Source organism: Pseudochaenichthys georgianus, unplaced genomic scaffold (assembly GCF_902827115.2).
Source record: "Pseudochaenichthys georgianus unplaced genomic scaffold, fPseGeo1.2 scaffold_200_arrow_ctg1, whole genome shotgun sequence".
Lineage (NCBI taxonomy): Eukaryota > Metazoa > Chordata > Actinopteri > Perciformes > Channichthyidae > Pseudochaenichthys > Pseudochaenichthys georgianus.
This window is the reverse complement of record NW_027262720.1, coordinates 821,121-847,033: the sequence shown is the minus strand read 5'-3', so window position 1 is coordinate 847,033 and position 25,913 is coordinate 821,121. Positions and strand designations below refer to the sequence as shown.

The 25,913-nt window shown below is 42.7% G+C and overlaps 1 protein-coding gene, 1 long non-coding RNA gene and 1 pseudogene across 2 annotated transcripts in view; all 3 read left to right on the top strand.

Moving 5' to 3' along the window:
* The window catches only part of LOC117441807 (zinc finger protein 420-like), a 350,733-nt gene that overhangs the window by 216,696 nt on the left and 108,124 nt on the right, over positions 1-25,913 (top strand). The gene's annotated exons all lie outside the window — the stretch shown is intronic.
* The window catches only part of LOC139432876 (zinc finger protein 208-like), a 111,765-nt pseudogene that overhangs the window by 48,286 nt on the left and 37,566 nt on the right, over positions 1-25,913 (top strand).
* LOC117441817 (uncharacterized) lies at positions 2,599-14,123 on the top strand. The gene is made up of 4 exons (XR_004551453.1): positions 2,599-2,902; positions 11,044-11,109; positions 13,494-13,630; positions 13,822-14,123. It is a non-coding gene; the product is annotated as an uncharacterized lncRNA (long non-coding RNA).

Here is a 25,913-nt window from a genome sequence, read left to right as displayed (position 1 = left end):
AATGTTCTCAACAGTTTTCACTTGAATTGGATAGTCCTAACACATGCCTACAAACGCTTAGTGGAGAATGCCTACTAAAAGTATGCTGATAGTCAACTCTAGATTATTTGTCGATCAACAGATAGTCAACTAAACTTTAGTTGCTTATCTGTTGATCGTCAACTAATGCTTAATATAATCTCTAGTTGACATCTTGACTCTCAACAGATTATCAACAGATAGTTGACATGACCCTGTTGACTTTCAACTGACAGATTGATTTTGAGTAGTTGATTGTCAATTTTGAAGATGTTGACACAATCTACATATAGTAAGGTTGAATATTGGTTAATAAGCTGTTGCAAAAAAACATGTTGACAGTCAACAGACACTTTTTGTAAAATCTATAGATCAACACTTGAGATGTACCTTATATTATACTGGCAGTTAGTTACATGCATGTTACTTGTCTGTTCAAACAGTGTTGTTGAATGTCAACTGATGACTTATAGAGTGTCAACTATGGACTAAAGTGTTACCCAATATCTGAGTACTTTTACTTTTACTCAAGTACAAGATCTGAGTACTTCTCCACCTCTGTAAGTATAGTAAGGCAGGAAGGAGTGCCTTGAATCTCTCACTCAGTGCTGGTTCATGTTGCTTGAAAAGAAAGCTTTGGCGCCCTCTGCTGGGGGTTTTCAGGTGCTGATGAACTAAATATCTCATAAAGCACAATTATTTAAACTGGCACTCAAAACAGCAAGACCATAGCTCCAAAACTCTAAACACCTTTTCAGCTCTGCACCCAAATTTTACTTCAACATGGCCCTTTCTGCAAACACTGCACACGGTTCTGGAAGTAAAACACGGGAATCTGAGGTAAAACACTGCCATTACTGTAAAACTGCAGCAACATTAACCGTTAAAGTTAACACTTTTGCAAAGTCGTAAAGTAGATTTAATTTGCTAAAATAACTTTTGTTGTGTTTCATGCTGCTTTGTTTTGGCCTGCAAACATACGAAACCCTAGACATTTGCAATTTGAGGAAGTCACGTTTATTTCTAATTATAATTACTCTGGCATTTTATATCCCAGACAAGTGAAGTTATTTTTGTATCATTATTGAATTATTTTTAACTTGAAGTTTGATGTTTTTTCACATTACATCCTATTTAAAACACTGAAGTTAGTTTGATCATTAAACTCTGAGCTAAAATAGATACAGTACATCTCCCATATTATTAATTTATTAGACTTTGTATTTGTGATCTCACATTATCTGCTAGCTCCTGTCTGATTTCAGTATCAGAGTTTCTGCTTCCTCTCTGGAGTTTATTTGAATCATCTTTGAAGAGCTGTTATGTAACACTCTCTGCGGACTGCACACTGTTAGCGGCAATACAACCGTGTGTGTGCAACTGCTTCCTATCAAACAGAGCTAAATCAAATCTGAACAGAGCAGGGCTGCGGCTCATAATTTAAGAATCAGTTTTCATTATACACCTGGACATCAGCGGGAGAAGACTCTTTAAAGTAGAGACACTACTGATATACACCTGAACATCAGCAGGAGAGGACTCTTTAAAGTAGAGGCACTACATACTGATATACACCTGAACATCAGCAGGAGAGGACTCTTTAAAGTAGAGACACTACATACTGATATACACCTGGACATCAGCAGGAGAGGACTCTTTAAAGTAGAGACACTACATACTGATATACACCTGAACATCAGCAGGAGAGGACTCTTTAAAGTAGAGACACTACATACTGATATACACCTGAACATCAGCAGGAGATGACTCTTTAAAGTAGAGACTCTAGATACTGATATACACCTGAACATCAGCAGGAGAGGACTCTTTAAAGTAGAGACAATACATACTGATATACACCTGAACATCAGCAGGAGAGGACTCTTTAAAGTAGAGACAATACATAACATAAACACATATTTCTCGATGATACCTCACACAGTAAATTAATATCACGAGTCTGTGTTATTTATGTCTCTGTGTGTGTTTAGGTGTTGAGGTGGGGTTCCCTGCAGAATTTAAGCTAACGAGCATTTAGCTGCTGCTTCTCCTGCAGTCCTGCAGCCGATGCCTTTGATGTCGGCGTGTTTTTCCCAGCGTCGGTGAAGGTGGAGGGTTGATTTGCATTCAAAGATATTCTCTCCTCCTCTTTGTTCTCGCTCGGAGAGAGTGGTTGTCTTCATCAGTCAGACGAGTTTATCCGAATGGTTCGGGGCAGATTTGGCGTGACGTTGGGTGGAGGTAAAACTTTTGTGTGCTACCCTGTAGTATACAAAGTCAATACAACTAACTGCACCTTTACCAGCTTTGATAACACTTTAAATATCAATCATTATATACAAACCTATATAATGGGAAACACATGTATGATCACAAACAGAAACATTTGTCCCAACGTTTAAAATCCGCCATACCAGTCCCATATTTGTATATTATTATTATTATTATTATTATTATCATTAGTATTATTGTTGTAATTCATATTTATTTTAATACCGTTTTTCACCACAGGGAGGCAGTGAATTTATGTTTAAAAGAAAAACTAAAATCCCATGATGCATTGTGGCGGTCCGTTTCTAGCTTCCGGTCCTCAGAAGCTACACGTTGCTAACAGACGTCGACACAGATTTTATACCGAATGTAATTTGTTTAAGAGACTTTTAAAACACAAGAGTTAGTTTATCCTTGGAGGGTGATTTATCCGTTAAACCGTGTTTTTGTTGCCTCCCGTTATTCTTTGTTCGTAGCTTTTTATACCACGTTGCTAATCGGTAAACATAAGTACGCCAAAGGCATTAAAGGGAGATTAGTGTGTTTAACGGCAGTGTTTTATCAAGGAGAAGAAAGACTGAAGAACCAGGACGAAGAGGAGAGAGAGAGCGAGGTAACATCCTTCAGAGTGTGTGTGTTTTGTTTTTTTGAATGACTTTGCATACTGCAGGGTAGCTTGTGAATTTACTCCAGTTGGAACTAAAGTCTGATTTAAGAATTGATTAGAATTTCACATCATTGATCCAAATATGTAAAGTAACTAAAGGTATTCAATACATGTAGTGGAGTAAAAGTACACCATTTACCTCTGAATTGTAGTGGAGTAAAAGTACAAAATAGGATTACATGGAAATAGTGTTGACAGACCTGCTGTTCAAGTGGCCGGCCCGTGACAGACCTCACTTTTACCTCACGTACCTCTATTAAAGGTGGGGTAGCTAATTTCGGAGAAACCAGTTCGAGTGCGCTAGAATTTGAAAATACCATGGATGTATAATAAGAACTGGATACAGCGTGGGAGGCGGGGCCTCATTCATTCCTATGAGAGTTGCTCATTGGGCATGATGATAAAATGGCCCAACTTTTGAGAGGGCGAAACGTCACAGATTACCCGGCATGCCTGAGAAGTACCATATGCGCTCATAGCGCATGCGCAACTTTAACCGTGCCCCCCAAAATGCTCGTTCACATCAAGCACCTCAATTTGCATACATGTAACAGCACTGTGCGTTCATGACAGCATGGTACTGGGTTGTTATTATGATGGATTTGATATTAACGAGGCGGCAGCTAGCGGCTAGCTAGTAATTATGCAAATGTAGACATAAATCGTTATGTACTTTTATATACACTTGTATATCGGCTGTCAGTCGATTACAAATATTTAATTGCGATTAATCGCATGATTGTCCATAGTTAATCGCGATGAATCGCAAATTAATCGCACATTGTTATCTGTTCTAAATGTACCTTAGAGGAATATTTTTCAAGTTTTTAATACTCTTAACATATGAGTGCAACAAATACAAATATGCTTTATGCTAATGTTTATTATCATTTGAACAATGACAAATATACTCATGAATATTAAACACAACAACCTCTGAACATTACAAATATTCGCCTCAATTCAACCTGGAACCTCTCTCGTGTGTGTGTGTGTGTGTGTGTGTGTGTGTGTGTGTGTGTGTGTGTGTGTGTGTGTGTGTGTGTGGTGTGTGTGTGTGTGTGTGTGTGTGTGTGTGTGTGTGTGTGTGTGTGTGTGTGTGTGTGTGTGTGTGGTGTGTGTGTGTGTGTGTGTGTGTGTGTGTGTGTGTGTGTGTGTGTGTGTGTGTGTGTGTGTGTGTGGTGTGTGTGTGTGTGTGTGGTGTGTGTGTGTGGTGTGTGTGTGTGTGTGTGTGTGTGTGTGTGTGTGTGTGTGTGTGTGTGTGTGTGTGTGTGTGTGTGTGTGTGTGTGTGTGTGTGGTGTGTGTGTGTGTGTGTGTGTGTGTGTGTGTGTGTGTGTGTGTGTGTGTGTGTGTGTGTGTGTGTGTGTGTGTGTGTGTGTGTGTGTGTGTGCGCGCAACTCAAGGCATATGCTCGAACGGGAGCTGCCCGGTCGCTGCAATCATGTTGCGTGCACTATCCGTACTGAGTGTGCTGACTTTTCGGACAATGTCCCACTGTCTGCTTCCTGCATCAAGTCAAGTGCTCGGCGCAGTTGTCGGCGAAATGTTGCTCCTCTGTTTTCATTGAAACAGCTCCTTATATCTGTTAGCGCTGCTAGCTAGCACCAGATGCTAACAACAACAATACACGTAAGGTCTCTCTCGCTCGCGCCACACACACGACCTCCCGGTCCTCCCGATGGCCAGTCGGTGCCTGCCGGTGAGCGTGGAAGTGTGGTCTGCCGCAAGCAGGCAGCAGGAGCGGGGCTGTCAGCATCATGTCAGCTTGTAGATGGTATTTTAAACTCGATGCGGTCTGAAACTACGGGGCGGCCGAGGACAAAAAATGCACATGCGTTTATCGCGTTAAAATAATTAGTGGCGTTAATTTTTTTTTGCGTTAACGCTTTATTAACACGTTAACTTGACAGCCCTAATTACACTGTAACAGGATCAAGTGATATCCAAGCAACAGAGCTTCATTTAGCATGAAATAATTATTGCACTGTATATATGTATGTGTGTGTATATATATGTATGTGTGTATATTAGTGCTGGGGGGAAACGATTATTTCGAAAACGATTAATCGGGCGATTATTTGATCGATTAGTCGACTAATCTAACGATTATTTTTCTGTTGTTCAATTCATAAAAAACGTAATGTAAAAAAAACGTAATGTACATTTTTTTTTCACGATACTGTGTCTCAGGGGATCTTAATATTTAACAGACTATTAATGTGTTATACCAGATTAACGGAAATAATCTCAGCTAACTGACGATACAAACCATGTTTACCAAAACAAAACACAAGTCTCATAAGAAGCATCTAAATGACCCATGAGCGAAAAATGCTAACGGACATTGGCACAGAACTCAAGATAAAAGTACCCTTATTACTTATCGTAGCTGCACATACAAGATATCCGATTAAAGCTGAGACTCCACAGATTATGTAGCTATATAGTATCATCACTGAGTGATCCGGACTCGCGACAGCGGAAGCAAATACAGTCATCACAACACGTACCTTTACAGAGCTTCTAGGGAGATCGTCTCACCACCGTAGCTGTCAATCTGATCAAAAGACGTGTTCAATGGCATTAAAACGAGAAAGAACGCGGCTGAATCGGTTAATCCATAGGTTTTTAACGTCTATGTATAAAAAAAATATTGACTTTATAATCCATAATTCCATTTTTATGTAAAAATCGGAGAGCAAATGCTAGCTGCTAATGGTAGCCACCACAGCTAGCTGCCGCTTTAAATAGCCGTTGTGCTTTTGTGATATGCCAACTCCATTTGGCAAAGACTGCAAATGACAATATCTTTGCGTTTTGGACTAACTTTAAAATATTCCCATGCTTTTGAAGACCTAGGGCGAGATGTTTTCGTTTGAGGGCTTCGTGCGCAATCCTGTGAGGAGGAGGTGGTAGCCGTTTCAGTCTCCATTGTGTTTGAAGTGCGATTGCGAACGGCTTGTTGCTTTGTTTACACACCCACGTGTGTGTAGCGACGCGTCGACGCGGAAATATGTCGTCGACGATATTTTGAAGTCGTCGACGCGTCGCTCCAGCACTAGTGTATATGTATATATATATACACATATGTATGTTTGTGTATATATATATATATATATATATATATATATGTGTATGTATATTAGTGCTGCACGATTAATCGAAAAAAGATCGTGATCTCGATTCAGACACCTATGCGATCTCATTTCTAAATTACGCCGATCCTATGGTCAAGCAGATTTTTTTTTGTGTGGATTTTTTTACATTTTTTAATTATTTTGCTTCTGAATAATACCAACTTGCAATGTCAATCATACTTAAACGATGTAAAGAAAATATATTCTATACATTTAACATTAAAGTACCATGATCACATCCAAATGGTAGTGTTCTGTCTCTCCTCCTCTCATGCAGTGTTTATTTAGTGTATTTTGAGTAACTGAAGTGCATTCCTCCCTGTAACAAACAGGTTGGTGTTGTTGTACAGTAGTTGGGTGTCCACTGTGGACAGGTGCTACTGCAAAGTTTCCATTTTGTTATTATAAAGCTGCACACATTCTATTTTTTATGTTCAGCACTCAGGCAGCAGCAATATCTTTATTTTAGTTACTGTATGTTTTGTTACCAGAGAGACTTGAGTTTAAGTCAAGTACTTTGTTTAAAGCCACTGTAGTTGGCTGTCAAATTCATTTTAGTTACTCAATGTTTTTGCTACAAGAAACTGAGACTTGGATTTAAGTCCAGCACTTTGATGTTGATGGTGTCTGTTTAAAGCCACAATAGTTGGCTCCAGGTTCCACATTTTGAATGTAGTAATGTTTGTTCAGTATTCAGCAACTACAGACTAAAGACAAAGTTATGTTTTTGTTACAAGAGAGACAAATGTTGTCTGTTTAAATTCATTGTACTCACGTGACGTCTAAGAGTAAGAGTGCAATAAATATTATCATTGAAACGAGGAGAATCGTGTGAGAATCGTGATCTCAATTCTTATGTGATTCACATTTGAGCAAGAATTGTGCAGCACTAATATGGGTGTATATATATATATATATATATATATATATATACAGTGCAATAAGCTTCTTAGTGCAATAAGAAGCTACAGGGACGTTAATCTAACGTCGGTAATATTAACTTTATTTAATACAACATTTACGGTGCAAGATTTACATCATACAGCCCATGTAGTATAATATTTTACAAATTATGAATTACAGCAAACATGTGCAATATATCCTTTAGTGCCTGAAATAAGTGATACGACGGGCACCTGGTGTTAGAGGCCACGCTGTTGGTGCCCCCCCAAGCAGATTACGTGATCTTGCATTCAGATTCTGGGGGGTTAGTCCTAAAGGTAGGACGACCGTTTTCCGGAGCCTTATCAGCATCGGAGCTCCGTATCGGAGACGACCTCAGTGTGCGAAAAAGTACACGTCCCACCGTCCGGGACTTGTTATTTACAATATCGGACAAGTAGTTCTTTCAATTGACTTGTCCGGCGGACAAGTGACATTTATTGACAAATTATTGATACATTCAGTTTACAAAAGGCAGAACTCATTTGCAAATTGTACGTGTCCGCCATTGTTCGTTTAGAAATTCTGCTTGTCGATTCCTAAGGAAATGCATCTCGCCGCTTTCTGTACAGTTAGACGGGGGCGGGGCGGAGCGGGGTGGGAAGTGTAGCACAGTGGCAGGGTTGGGATTCGCAAAACTCTGTTCCGAGTAGGAACAAATAACAATTGTCCGGTACCGGGATTAATAAGAGTTGTGAGGACAGGAGGCGAGACCGAGCCCCGAGACCCGAGGACTGCAGCTCTCTCTATGCTCCGTATCAGCTGATCGCTGCACGGTGCAGCTCAGCGTCTCTCTCTCTCTCTCTCTCTCTCTCTCTCTCTCTCTCTCTCTCTCTCTCTCTCTCTCTCTCTCTCTTCCTACACACTGCAGATCTGCTGCCCGTTTAACAGCCTCATCTTTGTCAAACTTTCTTATGTTCTTTCTCTAACACATAATGAAGGTTATTAAGCGTTTTAACTCCTATGTTGTTAATATTGACCACCATTTCCTTTATGAAGTAAAGCAGCCTCCCTGTCTGTGTCCTCGCGCTGTCCTCACATCCCTGGACCCCCAGACTCGGAGGAGCACAGGGGTGTCAGTATTGTTTATGAAGCAGGGTATAGAAAGTACATTATTGAAATGAAAATACTATTTATTTACTTTTACAAACAGTGAGCAGCTGGGCAGCTGCAGCATGTGTATTGCAGGACATGTGTAAGCTTGCAAGTGTCTTTGAGTTGTAGAAAAGTGCTAGGCCTATAGGCTATACATCTAATGTGTCATTATTATTATTATTATTATTATTAGAGCCGGGACTTTAACGTGTTAATTAAGATTAATTAATTACACAAAAATTAACGCATTTTAATCGCACTTATTTTTGCACAGCGGAACGTTTCTCACTGGATGAGTTTCAGGCGTACCGATTATACTGGAGCACCAACTAACTTTCATGACTTCAGCATGGGACTTCAAACAACAACAAACCACGGTGAACAATAGTCAAACATGAACGAACAAGCTGATAATAATAATAATAATAATTCCTTACATTTATTATAGCGCTTTATCAATGACTCAAAGCGCTTTACATATACACACATTACACATATATAATACAGATTTGACTTATATATTTTTCTCCCAGTTTGTCATGGGACTTATTTACCCTCTCAAAGAACCGGAATCGAGAACCAAAAATAACCGGAATCGAAAAGCAGAACCGGAATCGTTAAAATCCAAACGATACCCAACCCTGTGTGTGATGCAGTAAAATCTTACCGCTCACTTACGTTAGCGGTGTCGTAAAAACCGTGGGAAAATGTAAAATACGATAGCGAAGAAGAAGATTCCAGTGGCCCCAAATTTTTGTCCATTCTGGACAAGTGAAAAATGTATTCGGACAAGTAAATTGCCAAACTCACTTGTCCATGGACAAGTACTCTCTAAAAACTTTTTCTCACACTGGACCTAGATATTAACATAAGTTGTATCGAAGTTAGATTCCTTTTCAATGGTAAAGTACAAGTACCTCTAAATAGTACTTAAAGTGGACCTATCATGCTAGATTTGAATAATATATTGTAGGGCCATACCTATATAAAACATGTCTGTGAAGTTTGTTTTCAAAATACCAAACAAATCATGCATTTTAGCCATGCCTCATTTCGCTCTATTTGCTCTATTCCAGCTCTGTTGTTGCAAGGGCTGATTCTGTGACGTAGCTTTAATGCAAATGAGCTGCAGCTGACCACGCCCCCCTGCAGGAGAGGGGGTGCTCGGAGATCAGCTGCTGGGCTTTCAGAAGAGGGGGAGGAAAAGAGAGGCTCCGTCCTCTGTGTATTATTCTTATATTATTATTAGTGCTGTCAAAATTATCGCGTTAACGGCGGTAATTAATTTTTTGAATTAATTGCGTTAAAACATTTAACGCATGTGCAGAATGGCCCGCCCCATACGTGCCACTAGTGGCAGCGCCAGGGTATGGCTGGGGTAGGCTACACCCATACCAAGAAATGGCTTAGCCCCACCATGAAAGATTATGTTAAAGTAAGCAAAATAAAGTCTGCCAACTCACGCGGAGTAAATTGCACAGACAGCAGTTAGTCAGATTGATTTCAGTAGCCACGGTTTTGAAAAATGTTGTCACGTAGTGATCGTCTTCTCAATAGAATATCTTTGATAACGGCGTGGTGTTGTTGCAGGAAGTCCCGACGGAGAATACTTTTGCTGTAGTACAGGGGTGCACATAACTGGTAAGCAGGGTATGTGCCTAATCTGAAATGCGTACCGTCACTTGTGTCACAAAGCGCATTTGCTTACCGACGTACTTGTGAAGCTTTTCCAGAAGGCGGTTAGATCGCCGGACGACAGAGTCGGTCTCCGTGTGCACAGACAGGGCTGCTGTTAACGTCGGTCTGTACAACGGACTTGTGCCAAAACTACGCCAACCGGCTGCGGAGGGAGACTCCCCCTCACTGGAGAACTGCGCTAAAACAGCTGATCACAACATTCACTCCTGTCGACTTTCCTGAAGTACTCCCCCGTTGATAGAAATCAACACGTAATGAATTAAGACCCCACGGTTTGATGATTGATAGGTGTGTGGGTTGTCTTTCATTTGACACGCAGAAAAATGTTATAATAAACATAGATACTGTATGTTAAATGGATATATCCGCCTTCTTTCATTTATCTTTCCATTCCCACAACAATATACATAAATAAATGACATTTTGGAAATAGTTTGAATGGTGATTAATCATGATTAATACATTTTTAAGCTGTGATTAATCTGATTATAAATTGTAATCGTTTGACAGCCCTAATTATTATATAGAGTCGTTATTCATTTGTTTTATCCTTCTTTGACTTGAGTGAAGTTCATAAACATGTCCGTGGTAAAATGTTTAGAACACACAAGCAGAAATCTGCCGGAGTCTTCTGTCACATGTCCCTTGAAAATGAAGTCTAGCCACAGATTATTGTCTTTTTCCAGGGGTGGCATTGCATGCAGTCCCTTGTCCCGATTCTTGCAGCCAACAACAGCACAACGTTTAACTCCCTTAGACATCCTGGCAAGAGCAGGCAAAAACACAGGGGAGATTTAGCCTGCCGACAGCCTATATGCGAATGAGAGGTTGAGCAATGGCCGTGGCCCAACATCTCATTCCCCTGATAGGTGGAGAGTTGCCCATATAGGCGGAGCACCCTTTTTCTGATATCAGAGAAATTCTGATCTGTATCAGCTCCGTTGCAGCCCCGTTTTTAGAGATGTGGGTATGGAGGAAAAGAGAGGGTTGTATTTTCTGACACACCGGGGACACATATTCATGTATAAAAGACGTATAAAAGTGCATTTTGCATGATAGGTCCCCTTTAAGTACAGTACTTGAATACATGTACTTAGTTACTTCTCACCTCTGCTATGAACCTAAGACGTAGCTGTAGATTTGTTTTTGTTGTGTCTGTCGGTTGTATTGAGTTATCTTGTGTTGTTTCATCTGTAGTTGTGTGATTATTTCAGAGACACAGCCGAAGAAGGAGCACTGAGAGCAGCATGGAGGAGAACAAAAAGACCCCTGGAGCTCAGGTCAGTGTGCACTTCATCACAATATATTACTAACACTGTTATCCCCAAATGAACGATCACAACCTGTTTAGAAAATACAATATTAATGCACAATATGGTTAGATATAGATTGGAACGTTGCTGTGTTTCTTATTTTTAGAACATTAGACATATGGCAGATTACAAAATAATGCAAAAAAAGTGTGTAGATACTAGAATCATCAATCAGTTTAAAGTACAGAACAAGAATATAATTACATTAAAAAAATTCAACAAAAATACAATAAAAGCAGATCCACAAACAGAGCAGAGTACAGTTTACAATTCTCCAAATAGATTAACCATATCCAAAATGTCCTCAGTAGTAGTAGTAGTAGTAGTAGTAGTAGTAGTAGTAGTAGTAGTAGTAGTAGTTTAGTCTGTTCACTTTAACCTTTCCTCACAGTAGTTTAGTTCACTTTAATCTTCCATAGATTCTGCAATGTCCCCACTTTTTATAAGTTCCAAAAACAATTCCCAAATGGTGTAAAATTCAGAAGCTTTCTTCCTTAGTATATATGTGAGTTTCTCAAGATCCAGACTCAAAGTTAAATTGTTTAACCTGTGACCCAGGGGGAGGGGCAACCAACCTTTTCCCAACACAAAGCAATTGAGCGCCTGGCTTGTAGAAGGCATAGGTTAACCATTTTTCTTTCCCTAACCAAGTGGTTCTCAAACTTTTTCCATCAGGCCCCCCCTTTGGAGAAAAAAAAAAAGTCGGGGCCCCCCTAACACAAATAGTCACGTAATGGGCCAAGTTAACATTTATTAAAATACATCAATATGAACGTGAGCACTCCTTTCCAAAAAAAATCACTTGGCTAGAACAGTGATAATAAAACCATTATTCATACAGTAAGTCTGTGTGCTCCAAAAATAATTTTTGTTTGACCTGTTTTTCATTTATTCTCTTATTTTTTTATACATATAATGATCATATAAACGTGTGCCTCGGAAATAATTGTTTACATTAATCGCGACCAAACCGTTTGAGACCCACTGAGATAACTTAGACTAAAGTTAACTATCTAAACACTGAGAGTCCTTTAGTTCTCTGAGCCTCTCAGTCTGACAGGCGAGAGTTCTCCCTCCGCCTTGTTGTTGAAAAAGCTCCTTATGTCCGTTAGCGAAGCTAGCTAGCACCAGATGCTAACAACAACAATCTCCGGTACCGGTGCGCTCTCTTTCTCTCTCTCTCACACACACAAAATGGCTCGTTCCACACACACACAGAGCCGAGCTTGAATGAAACAGAGACCCAGACGTACTTGTACTGTACTGTAGCCTATTATTTTCGAATCAATCACTTTTCCAATCATCAATTTCACAAATAAAAAAAAGACATACATTTCTTAGGGGTGCTTAGGGAGTGCTATGGCTATCCTAGGGGTGCTGCAGCGCCCCCTGACGCTGGCTAATGTATATTATACACCTGTGCCCTACAGCGCCCTCATAGGTTTCTAAGGTTTCTAATGCCTCATTCACACCAACGGTGTTTCAGGGCCGGTTCGGAGCTGAAAAGCACCGGGTTTTCCTCTTCACACCGCAGCCTCTTAGCTCCGGAATCCGGTTCATTTCGAGCACCAAAAAATTGTCTGGCCAGAGCAAAAGCACCACATACGTCACGCTTAGGTCGAGGCGGGGGCAGGGGTGGAATCAACTCCTGAACAACAACAAGAAGCCCGCATTTTATCCAGTTTGTACACAACGATGGAGAAACTTAACAAGCAGCAGTGGTCCACTGAAGAGACCAGCTACCTACTGGGAATCTGGTCTTCCGAAGAGGTACAGAGGAAGCTGGAGGGGAGCACGCGGTCCAAAGCAATTCTCCAACAATTGCAGAAAAAGATGGCAACCGCTGTTTTTTACCGTACCGTGGAACAGATTGGCAACAAATAAAAAAAAAAAAAAGTCAAGAAGGACTATCGGGACCAAAAGCGAGACCTCGGACGTAGTGGTCGTCCGAAAACAAGTCCACATAATGACATGCTAGACTCGGTCCTCGGGGACAGACCGACGAGTGGTTTTGGATCCACGGTGAACTCGCTTTCTCTCACGTCGATTATGTTGCAAGTCGCTGAATGTGCGGAGCTCATTTGATGCCGGTGAGTTATGCATTACCCATTTGTTTTATTTGTGACTTTTTGTTTTACAACATAAACTAAACCATGTAGCTATCGACAGACCTGGCAATAAAGCTAAAGTTGACCTACTACAGCTACCGGATGTGTATCTAAACCAATAATAGCGCTAGCATGCTAATGCTAACAATAATAAACAAATGTATCCCCATGGCAAAGACAGCTAACGCCTCCAATGTACCTTCTTTCTTCTCACTAACGAGTTATGATTCATTGTGTTTACAGAAATATCTGGTTTGGAGTGTACTGTGTCCGAACCACCACTGCCGTCGGCGTCTAGCTCGCCAATGCGGATACAAGAGTCTCCTTTTCCCACAAGCAGCTCTTCCCAGGAATCTCGGGTGAACCTAATCACACACAGAGTAAGGTTTACAGTGGTCATAATAGTAATACTGTTCCATGTGCAGTTATCATGGCATAGTCATTGTAGTAGTTGTTCAAGTTATACAACTGCATCCATAAGAACAATACAACATTTCATTACACAGTATATAATATACATCTCATAAAATGCCATCAATACGGTGTTGACTTTATTTTTCCCTTTTTGTAGTTAAAAGGAAGCGGGATTTATCATCTGGCCTTCTGGAGTATCTGGAGAAAAGTGACGACAGGGAGGAAAGGCTTCAGGAGCAGGGCCAGGCGATGCTTCAGGAGGTGCATGTAGCCAATGCTGAGTTCCTACGAGTTTTCACCAGAATCGAGCAGCCACTCAATGCTTGGCATGGTTGACAGGCTTGTGAAGGTGTTGGAGGCCAACAACAAAAGCTGACCATATTTTTTTATGTAAATAGTTCATACCTTTTTTGTATACACGTTCTTTTTTTGTATACATATTATTATTGTTATAGTATATTCGCCACACTTTTTGGTGAATTATTGTCCATATATGTCTTTGATTTGTACAATAAACAAAATTCAAAAGTCATGTCTGATCCATTGATTTTATTGAAAAAACGGATAGGCATGTGTATTTGAGTTAAGAATATAGTATAAACCACAGAAATGACTCTGGAAAAGCTGCAGATGGAGCCATAAGAAAGGAATGCAACTGATTTAATGTGTAATATTTTTATAGGCAACAATTTAAGCTTTGGTAGTTGCAGGTTTAATATTACTCAGATGTGAGTCATGTGTGCAATCCTTATCATTTAAAGTGCCCATAAAATTATGTTTGAAATGTAAATGTATACTTGTAATGTCGGACAAGGCCCACTCACAGAATGGCACACATTTAAATACAGGACATTCACTTATATGATGGGACATAGTACTGTACATTATATATGAGCCCTATCAATACAGCCCAATATGATTTTTTTATTCTGATAACGGTATAGAAGCATCAGTATAAACAAGCTACATTGATAGGGATCCTTTTTTTAAATTTCCTGTCAAATTAATAAATATAGTTTTTAGTAAGAATATACTATTTTGATAAAGGGTAATAAGATTGAGTATTGTATTATTGCCAATAATTAAATCAACATGTTCCACTATTTTCTAGATGAACAGCAGTCATTGTTATTATGGATATATAATAATATGGACTGCCGTTAACAATGGTTATATGATTTTGGGGAGGCCAGGACTGTATGATAATGTTCTATATTATTTGTAGTTCTTTTGTCCAGTTTCAATTTTATCCATAACTCGATTATGTGCTTTTTATAGTTTTTTTTCATTTGTTTCATTTGATTTTACAATATATAGAATATAGTCTAAACCACAGAAATGACTCTGGAAAAGCTGCAGATAGGGCCATAATAAAGGAATGGAACTGATTTAATGTGTAATCTTTTTATAGGCAACACTTTAAGCTGTGTTAGTTCCAGGTTCCATGTGCAATAAGTTCATTTCAATACGTTTTGCAATAAACATTGAACCAGTCCGGCCCTCAACTAGTACCCATTTATTTTTATTTTGGCCCACTGTGTATTTGAGTTAAGAATATAGTCTAAACCGTTTGGGTATGCACTTTTTTTTATAAGAATATAGTTCATACCTGTTTGTATCTAGATTCTGTGATTTGTATTCAAAATAAACACAATTCAAGTCTGATCCAGTGATTTTATTGTAAAAAAAAGAGGCACGATACAAAATAGTTCAGGTTTAACTGCAGTAATATTAGTGGTCACCCATGTTGAAATAGTCCATCAATGCGGATCTAACATCAGCTCCTTCTTGTCTACCATTATCTGGTAAGGGGTGTAAAGCGGGTTGGTCATACACAAGTTCATGGCAATCGTCAGTGACGTTGTCGCTATGTTCCTCACATCCACTGGGGCAAAAAAGTATTTAGTCAGCCACCAATTGTGCATGTTCTCCCACTTAAAAATATTTCATCCTAGGTATACCTCAACTATGAGAGACAAAATGAGCAAAACAAAAGGCAGAATTAGGAGGGAATTCCGTCCCGTAGCGTTTGTGCACTGTTTTTTGAAATGCCGCTCCTAAATTACCCTTATTCGATAAAGCCACGCTCGCATTGCAGATGAGACAGATGGACTTTGAATTGGAATAGATACAAAAATAATCATCCTCCCACTCGGAGTGAAAATGATATATGTTTTGCTTCTTGTGTGTGTGCGGACTGTCACTCCTGGTGTTGACACGGACAACGTTAGCGAACTAGTGCACTGCCCACCAGCCACGCCCCGACACATGGGGTCACGCCGGCCAATCACAAAGCTTTGATGCGTTCAAGTGCATTATTCTGGCACAGGAAGATTATGTTCTCTGAAGAACCAGCACCTTACCGTGGTAGAGAGGTTTGTGTGCCCTGATGAACCTGGGGGCTGTGTTGTCTGGAACCTTGTGTTCCTGGTAGCGTCTCCCATGGCAAATTGGTCTCAGGCAAGGGGCCAGACTAAGATTTGGTTCAAAAGACCTCATGAAAGACGACACAAGAAGTGAGGATACCCGGCCCGGAGGAAGCCCGGGGTCCCCTTCTGGAGCCAGGCCCAGAAGGAGGATTCGTCGGCGAGCGTCTGGTGGCCGGGCTTGCCACGGAGCCCGGCCGGGCCCAGCCCGAAAAGGCAACGTGGGCAACACCTCCGCTTCTCCGTCCCGCGGGCCCACCACCTACGGGAAACAACGATGGGGTCGGGTGCGCTGCCAGAAGGGTGGCAGTGAAAGTGGAGGGTCTCGACGGACCAGACCCGGGCGGCAGAAGCTGGCTTTGGGGACGTGGAACGTCACCTCTCTGGGGGGGAAGGAGCCGGAGCTTGTGCGGGAGGTGGAGCGGTACCAGTTGGATCTGGTTGGGCTCACCTCTACGCACAGCGTCGGCTCTGGAACCTTACTTCTGGATAGGGGTTGGACTCTATTCTTCTCCGGAGTTGCTCAAGGTGTGAGGCGCCGGGCGGGTGTGGGGATACTCACAAGTCCCCGGTTAGGTGCTTCGTTGTTGGAGTTTACCCCAGTGGACGAGAGGGTCGCCTCCCTACGCCTGCGGGTTATGGGGGGGAAAACTCTGACTGTTGTCTGTGCTTATGCACCCAACAGCAGTTCAGAGTATACGGCCTTCTTGGAGACCCTGGAAAGAGTCCTGTATGGGGCTCCTGAAGGGGACTCTTTAATCTTGCTGGGAGACTTCAACGCACATGTGGGCAATGATGGAGACACCTGGAGGGGCGTGATTGGGAGGAACGGCCCCCCTGATCTGAACCGGAGTGGTGGTTTGTTACTGGACTTCTGTGCTAGTCATGGATTGGCCATAACAAACACCATGTTCGAGCATAAGGATGCTCATAAGTGTACGTGGTACCAGAGCACCCTAGGCAGAAGGTCCATGATCGATTTCGTTATCGTATCATCGGACCTGAGGCCGTATGTTTTGGACACTCGGGTAAAGAGAGGGGCGGAGTTGTCAACTGATCACCATCTGGTGGTGAGTTGGGTCGAGTGGCGGGGGAAGCCTCTGGATAGACCTGGTAAGCCCAAACGTGTAGTTCGGGTGAACTGGGAACTTCTGGAGGAGGCCCAAGTTCAGGAGGCCTTCAACTCGCACCTCCGGCGGAGCTTTTCGGGCATTCCTGTGGAGGTTGGGGACATTGAACCAGAGTGGTCGGTGTTCAAAACCTCTATTGCCGAAGCCGCGGCGGGGAGCTGTGGTCTCAAGGTCCTAGGTGCCTCAAGGGGCGGTAACCCTCGAACCTCCTGGTGGACACCGGTGGTCAGGGAAGCCGTCCGACTGAAGAAGGAGGCCTTCAGGGATTTGTTATCCCAGGGGACTCCCGAAGCAGTTGTAAGGTACCGACAGGCCCGAAGGGCAGCAGCCTCATCCGTGGCCGAGGCAAAGCAGCGGGTGTGGGAGAAGTTTGGAGAAGACATGGAGAAGGACTTTCGGGCGGCACCAAAGTTGTTCTGGAAAACTGTCCGACACCTCAGGAGGGGGAAGCAGGGGACCATCCAAGCTGTGTACAGTAAGGATGGGACGTTGTTGACCTCAACTGATGGAGTGTTGGGGCGTTGGAAGGAACACTTTGAGGAACTCCTGAACCCGACAACTCCGCCCTCTATGTTAGAGGCATAGCTGGAGTATGATGGGGGATCAACACCAATCTCCCGGGGGGAGGTCACTGAGGTCGTCAAACAACTCCACAGTGGCAAAGCCCCGGGGGTGGATGAGATCCGCCCGGAAATGCTGAAGGCTCTGGGTGTTCAGGGACTGTCATGGTTGACACGTCTCATCAACGTTGCGTGGAAGTCGGAAACAGTACCGAAGGAGTGGCAGACCGGGGTGGTGGTTCCCCTTTTTAAAAAGGGGGATCAGAGGGTGTGTGCCAATTACAGAGGCATCACACTACTCAGCCTCCCCGGGAAAGTTTACTCCAAGGTACTCGAAAGGAGGGTCAGGCCGATTGTCGAACCTCAGATTGAGGAGGAACAATGCGGATTCCGTCCTGGTCGTGGAACGACGGATCAGCTTTTTACTCTCGCAAGGATCCTGTAGGGGGCCTGGGAGTACGCTTATCCGGTCTACATGTGTTTTGTAGACTTGGAGAAGGCGTATGACCGAGTTCCCAGGGAGTTACTGTGGGAGGTGCTGCGGGAGTATGGGGTGAGGGGGTCTCTACTCAGGGCCATCCAATCTCTGTACTCCCAAAGCGAGAGCTGTGTCCGGGTCCTCGGCAGTAAGTCGGACCCATTTCCGAGGGTTGGCCTCCGCCAGGGCTGCGCTTTGTCACCAATCCTGTTTGTAATATACATGGATCGGATTTCGAGGCGTAGTCATGGGGGAGGGGGTCTGCAGTTCGGTGGACTAAGGATTGCACCACTGCTTTTTGCAGATGATGTGGTTCTGATGGCTTCATCGGTCTGCGACCTTCAGCACTCACTGGATCGGTTCGCAACCGAGTGTGAAGCGGCTGGGATGAGGATCAGCACCTCCAAATCTGAGGCCATGGTTCTCAGCAGGAAACCGATGGACTGTCCACTCCAAGTAGGGAATGAGTCCTTACCCCAAGTGAAGGAGTTCAAGTATCTCGGGGTCTTGTTCTCGAGTGAGGGAACAATGGAGCGTGAGATGGGCCGGAGAATCGGAGCAGCGGGAGCGGTACTGCAGTCGCTTTACCGCACCGTTGTGACGAAAAGGGAGCTGAGCCAGAAGGCAAAGCTCTCTGTCTACCGGGCCATTTTCGTTCCTACCCTCACCTATGGTCATGAAGGATGGGTCATGACCGAAAGAACGAGATCGCGGATACAAGCGGCCGAGATGGGTTTCCTCCGCCGGGTGGCTGGTGTCTCCCTTAGAGATAAGGTGAGAAGTTCGGTCATCAGGGAGGGACTCGGAGTTGAGCCGCTCCTCCTTCGCGTCGAAAGAAGCCAGTTGAGGTGGTTCGGGCACCTAGTTAGGATGCTACCTGGGCGCCTCCCTAGGGAGGTGTTCCAGGCACGTCCAGCTGGGAAGAGACCAAGGGGTAGACCTAGGACCAGGTGGAGGGATTATATCTCTTCGCTGGCCTGGGAGCGCCTTGGGATCCCCCAGTCAGAGCTGGTTGATGTCGCCAGGGAAAAGAAAGTTTGGGGCTCTCTGCTGGAACTGCTACCCCCGCGACCCGACCACGGATAAGCGGGAGAAGATGGATGGATGGATGGACATTAACGATAAAACTGAATATTGTTGTTCTATTTTTAGACACATCTCACGATCGACTGGTTGGGCACCCCTGGTCTAATGGATAGTGACTGAAGATCGGAAGGCTGTGAGTTCAAATCCCTCCAGGAACACCACCACTAGTGTGCCCTTGAGTAAGGCACTTAGCCCTTTGTTACTCCAGGGAGAATGTCCCTGTAATCGGTCATTATAAGTCGCTTTGGATAAAAGCGTCAGCTAAATGAAATGTAATGTGATTAGTAAAATATGCATGAATAAATAAATAAAAAGTTAACTAGGGGAAAAAAGGCAAGATACACTTTTAAAACTTGTTGAGAGAAAACTAGTCTTTGCTGCTGCCTCAAATAGAAGCAGGGGGAGAGGAGGGAGACAAGAGAGGCTGATTCAGGAGCACAGACACACTCACAACTATAAATGAACCAAAAATAAATTAATAAACACGTTTCAGTGTTTTTTTCATATTGGAAATGGTATGTTATTCGTTATGGCCATGATTTTATGATTATTGAAATGTATACAGTTCTGTTTAATATAGGTGTTTCCATAGATATAGTCTCTTTATTTCCCCCTCAAAATGCACCAGATTGATGCATTTAACTCCAAAATAAAAAATAAAATCTTACCGGGGGGGCATGCCCCTGGACCCCCATAGAGGATTTGAGGTCGACCCCCACTAAAAATCACATGGATAGGTTCCTAAATACATTTATAAATACATTTATTTTTTTAAGTAACCCATTTCCATATGTTCATGTGTGGGTAGTAGATTTAAACTATAGGGCTATCATTATGGGCCCTCCCTGTACCTGTTCGCTCTGCCATCGCGTGAAGGGTCTGCTAACAAGCGACCAACAGAAATGTTAATGTTGTTGCACGTCACCTCAACCCCCCGCCCCCCGCTACCACCACCCCCCCATGTATATTTCAGATCTGTGGGAAACACTGGCAGTTAATGGACCAGCACCAGAGGTGTTCCCATACACATAAGCGTTGGAGCTGTTCTTCATGAAATCCCAGAAGGATGAAGTGCTCTGACAAACAGTGTCTTCTTTGCGCAAAATGATTATACAGGAATGAAAAGTCAATAATTAAACATGCTGTTAAAAAAAAAATTCTCCGCAGTCCGGGGGCTCAGGGTGTCTAATGTGCTGTTTACGCAAGCCTCTCTCTCCTTGACGTAAGTTAAAAGTGGGATTTACTAACTCTCCCTCCATTCTATTGGCTCTAAAGTTTCAAAAAAGGTATCACCCAACTCAACCAATGGGTTCCAGAGATAGGATCCTGCGTAGTATGAATACAGCCAGCAGCGGCTGCTTTACGCACAGACGTAGCAGCGAACACAGCAAAGCGACAACACAGCGACGGACACAGAGACAACAACAGGCAACAGAACAGTCGGACAACAATCAGACCTTGATTATGAACTTCAGGAAAGGTATGTACTCTCTCTGTTTGTATCTATTAGTTGTGTATTTGGTGTAATCTATAGTAATTCCACACTCGCAAAATACAACATGGACGCCGCTTTGTTGTTGTAGCGTTATCGTTCCGTGAGAAACTAAAACAATGGGAACATCATGTTGGTGAACTTATAAATAGATTAATTGTATTTCGTGACTATAACACGGCAGTATATAAATAAAGCTGTATTGTATATCAACCCAGTCTATATATATATATATATATATATATATTAGGGCTGTAAAGTTAACGCGTTAATAATGCGTTAACGCTACAACAAAAAATAACGCCACTAATTATTTTAACGCGATTAACGCAATGTATGTTTTGTCCTCGGCCGCCCCGTAGTTTCAGAGTTCATCGAGTTTAAAATACCATCTACAAGCTGATGCTGACAGCCCCGCTCCTGCCGCCCGCTTGTGGCAGATCACACTTCCACGCTCACCGGCAGGCACCGGCTGGCCATCGGGAGGACCGGGAGGGTGTGTGTATGTGTGGCCCGAGCGAGCGAGTGACCTTACGTGCATTGTTGTTGTTAGCATCTGGTGCTAGCTAGCTGAGCTAACGGATATAAGGAGCTGTTTAAATGAAAACAGAGGAGCGACATTTCGCCACAACTGCGCCGAACACTTGACTTTATGCAGGAAGCCAGACAGTGGGACATTGTAGGAGAAGTCAGCACGGATAGTGCAACATGATTGCAGCGGCCAGGCAGCTCCCGTTTTTCAGCCTTCTGAAGCTTTTCCAGAAGGCGGTTAGATCACCGGACGACAGAGTCGGTCTCCGTGTGCACAGACAGGGCTGCTGTTAACGTCGGTCTCTACAACGGACTTGTGCCAAAACTACGCCAACCGGCTGCGGAGGGAGACTCCCCCCCCCTTCACTGGAGAACTGCGCTAAAACAGCTGATCACAACGTTCACACTCTGTGGTCACGAAGTACTCCACTAGCTGCCGCCGCCGCCCCCCCCGACTTTCCTGAAGTACTCCCCCGTTGATAGAAATCAACACGTAATGAATTAAGACCCCATGGTTTGATGATTGATAGGTGTGTGAGTTGTCTTTCATTTTGACACGCAGAAAGATGTTATAATAAACATAGATACTGTATGTTAAATGGATATATCCGCTTTCTTTCATTTATCTTTCCATTCCCACAACAATATATATAAATAAATGGCATATTTTGGACATAGTTCGAATGGTGATTAATCATGATTAATACATTTTTAAGCTGTGATTAATCTGATTAAAATTTGTAATCGTTTGACAGCCCTAATATATATATATACTGTTATTTCACACACGCTAAATGGAGGAATTATTTCTGATTTGAGTTACATTTTTGAAAGAATAAGCCAGTGAAGTAATCAAAGTAATTGTTTTTTCCACATTTGTTTTCACAGTGATGAGGACGAGTATCAAATGGCTTCTGGATCACAGCCATCAACATCTGCCTCATCCGAGCTACGACGTGCATCAGATCAGCATACAGTTGCCCCAGAGCCATCAACATCCAAGCTACGCCGCTGGACGTCTGCACCAGTACTAACTCAGCCTCCCTCTGCATCTTCTGATTCAGTGGACAGACTGTCAGGAGGAAAGTGAAACGGGCTGGTGTGTGGCAGACTAAGATTGTTACCGTTCCAGAAGCATGGGCTGCGTGGATGTGTCCGATGCTTTGATTGGGTACTACAGCGTTCACCACAAAACCATGAAATGGTACAAGACTTGTTTTTTTTACCATTTTCTGCACACTGCAGTGGGGACAGCTTCCTTCTCCACAAGGAGCTGCACAAGATGAGGGGTGACCCCGGCAGGATGAAGCCACACACCCAGAAGTCCTTCAGGGAGCAGCTTGCTGCAGACACGAGGGGTGAAGTCCCTGCAGCACCACCACCACTCCCCCCCCATCATCACTCGTATGCATTCCCAAGTATTATGGGGAAGATGCCACCACGCTCAGGAGGTGCTCTGATGCTGGCAACAAACCGGTGAAGACCTATCTACTGCAGTAAGTGCCTGGTGCCTCAATTCAAAAACACTAAACACATTCAGGTTGTGGAATTTTTTTGTGTTTACAAAAAAAATGCTTGTGGTGTTATTTCGGTTTTAGTGTAGTTTTTTTAGTGTGTTATTTTTTAAATAAATCTGCTCCTGTTGGAGACAAATGTATCCTACGTTTCCTAATTTTTATTGTGTAAGTAAACCTTCCTATAAGTGTTAGTTGGGTGATAAACATGGAAGGACTGTGGCAAAGTCAACACACACACACACACACACACACACACACACACACACACACACACACACACACACACACACACACACACACACACACACACACACACACACACACACACACACACACACCATTTACATTAAAAAAAGAAAGAAATATAATTAAAACATTTTTTTTTTATAAAAACACTTGTATTTGGATGGAATGATTACCTATAGTGATAATAAAATTATTTTTACAGTATGGTACCTGAAAAAGGTCAAATGGCACTGATGGTATCCAAATGTGCCAAAATGTGCCCAAAGGACTTTTTGCTAAACTTCTCTAAAAAGGTCAAATTTAACTTGTTTTGCATCAATCTTGATACAGGGTACTTATATGTTCTACTTTGGATTCCTAAAGCTTTTAGTCTACCATACCATCATTCAAGGGTGGTTTTCACTATAAGTAATGTTTTTTTTTAGGCGGAGGTAAGAATTTAACTTTTTTTACTATGTTCCATCTGAATTTATGTTGACACAGAAACATCTATATTGATTCTGAGACTTCTACATCCAACTCACAGATGTAACCTTGCTTTGATAAGAGAAATTATTCATATAACCCTTTTTAGAAGTTAAGTTATAGTCATTTGTTTTGGGCATAGCATTTTCGAGCCTGAAACCTGAAAAACAGGCTCAGGGCTTAAGAGGTTAACTAACACTTAACTCTATTATATCTAAATGTAGCCTCTTTGCATTTCCTCTGAGCTTGGCGTCAGCTCACTTAACATAATAATTAGCAAAGAGAGACGATGCTATGGAAACTGTAACTTAATAACATACCTAGTTACTATGACTAGGTCCAAGATTGATATAACAATAAGTACCCTGTATCAAGATTGATGCAAAACAAGTTAAATTTGACCTTTTTAGAGAGATTTAGCACAAAAATAACCACTTCTGGGGTCATTTGGGTGGATTTGACCTATCTCTGGCCCCCCTTGCTCGATTTTGCTGATTGACATCTCTTTCTAACCGTCAGAGCCAATGGAATCGAGGGGAACTCCCACATACTCCTTATTTGGTAATGTGTGGGTGTGAGACTTCCGCATAGCCAAAACCAGAAGCTGCGATAACTCTGGTGGCTACCATTAGCAGCTAACTTTTGATTTATACATAAAAATGGAATTATGGATTATAAATAATGCTGTCAAAATTATCGCGTTAACGGCAGAATATTTTTTTTTGAATTAATTGCGTTAAAATATTGAACGCATTTAACGCATGTGCAGAATGGCCCGCCCCATACATCCCACCAGTGGCAGCGCCAGGGTATGGCTGGGGTAGGCTACATCCATACCAAGAAATGGCTTAGCCCCACCTTAGTCCCACTATGAAAAATGATGTTAAAGTAAGCAAAATAAAGTCCGCCAACTCGCGCCGAGAATTTGCCCAGACAGCAGTTAGTAAGATTGCTTTCAGTAGCCACTTGTCTGAAAATACCGAAGACCAGAAACGTTTTTGAAAACTTTTGTCACGTAGTGATCGTCTTCTCAATAGAACATCTTTGATAATGTCTTCTGGCCAGGGGCAGACTGGGACTAAAATTCAGCCCTGGAAACTGACCCAGTCCGGCCACATGAAATGTCAAATGTTAGAAATCCGCTGTTTAGTATTTAAAGTTTTACGTCCGATTCGCTCCTTTTTTCCTCTCTGTACACAGCTCCAGTTTGGGCATTGGCCTGTCATCAGATTTCATTTGTAGTTTCTGCTGTAGCGGAAGTTTAGTAAAATTATTTTTGATGAAATACTCCAAATCTCCACCCTCCATAATTGCACTTGCTTCAGTCGCTTGCTACTTTTTAAGGGCAGTGATGACGTTACAGTACGAACTGAAGTTGATGCGATTTGATTGGATTGTGAGGCATGACGTGAGCCTCATCTGATTGGTCAATCCCTCAATTTTTTTCACCAAGGGAAGCCAATTTCGGCTGGCCTCCTCTCGCAACAGAGAGTGTAATCTACTGTTTCACCATAACATCTAGAGGGGCGCTGTTTCACTCTTTGTAAAATACTCAATGAGAATGGGGGAGAGACGGGCCGGCAGAATAATTACTGAAACTAAACGAATTGTTTTTATTTATTTATTAATATTATAACTGCAATGCAAAAAAACAGGGGAAGCCTGGCTTCCTTGGCCTCCAGGAGAAAGCGCCAGTGAGTTCAAGGGATAATTCTCACCCACCTCTTGCTCTTGCCCTGCACTTGTATACGTGCCAGTTGAGCTGGTTCTTCCAGCAGCTCAACTCTGTCCCTCATCATGAACGCAGGAGGCTGGCTGTATATCTGAACTCGCGCCCACATCATTCTCTTCATCATCTTGCACTTGTTTTAAGCTGCTGATGATAGTGCTTGTAGCAGCGCTGCTGCCAAAAAGGTCTGTCGATTTGCGACATTTATATTCTCCACCTGCGAGTGACTTCACCTTTTTTTCTCTTGCCTTCTCGGCCCACCTTTTCGTTTTCTTTGATTTTTATCCATGTTTTTTCATTCTCCCTGTCTGCCGCGGTGTCTAATCCCTTCTCTTCGTGTGGCCGGTCTTTTTTCTTCTTCGTGTGTGATTATTTGACATAAGAACCACACAACTGCATTAGCGGCCGCTGTCGTCCTCTGTCGGCCGTCAGCGCAATTTAAATGATGACGTTAAACTTTTTTTTTTTAAGTGCCGGCCGTCAACGGCCCTTGACGGACCGGCCGTTCTGTGGTTCTCCATATTCTACAGATGGCCAGTCCGCCCCTGCTTCTGGCCAATCAGAATCAAGATAACGGCGTGGTGTTGTT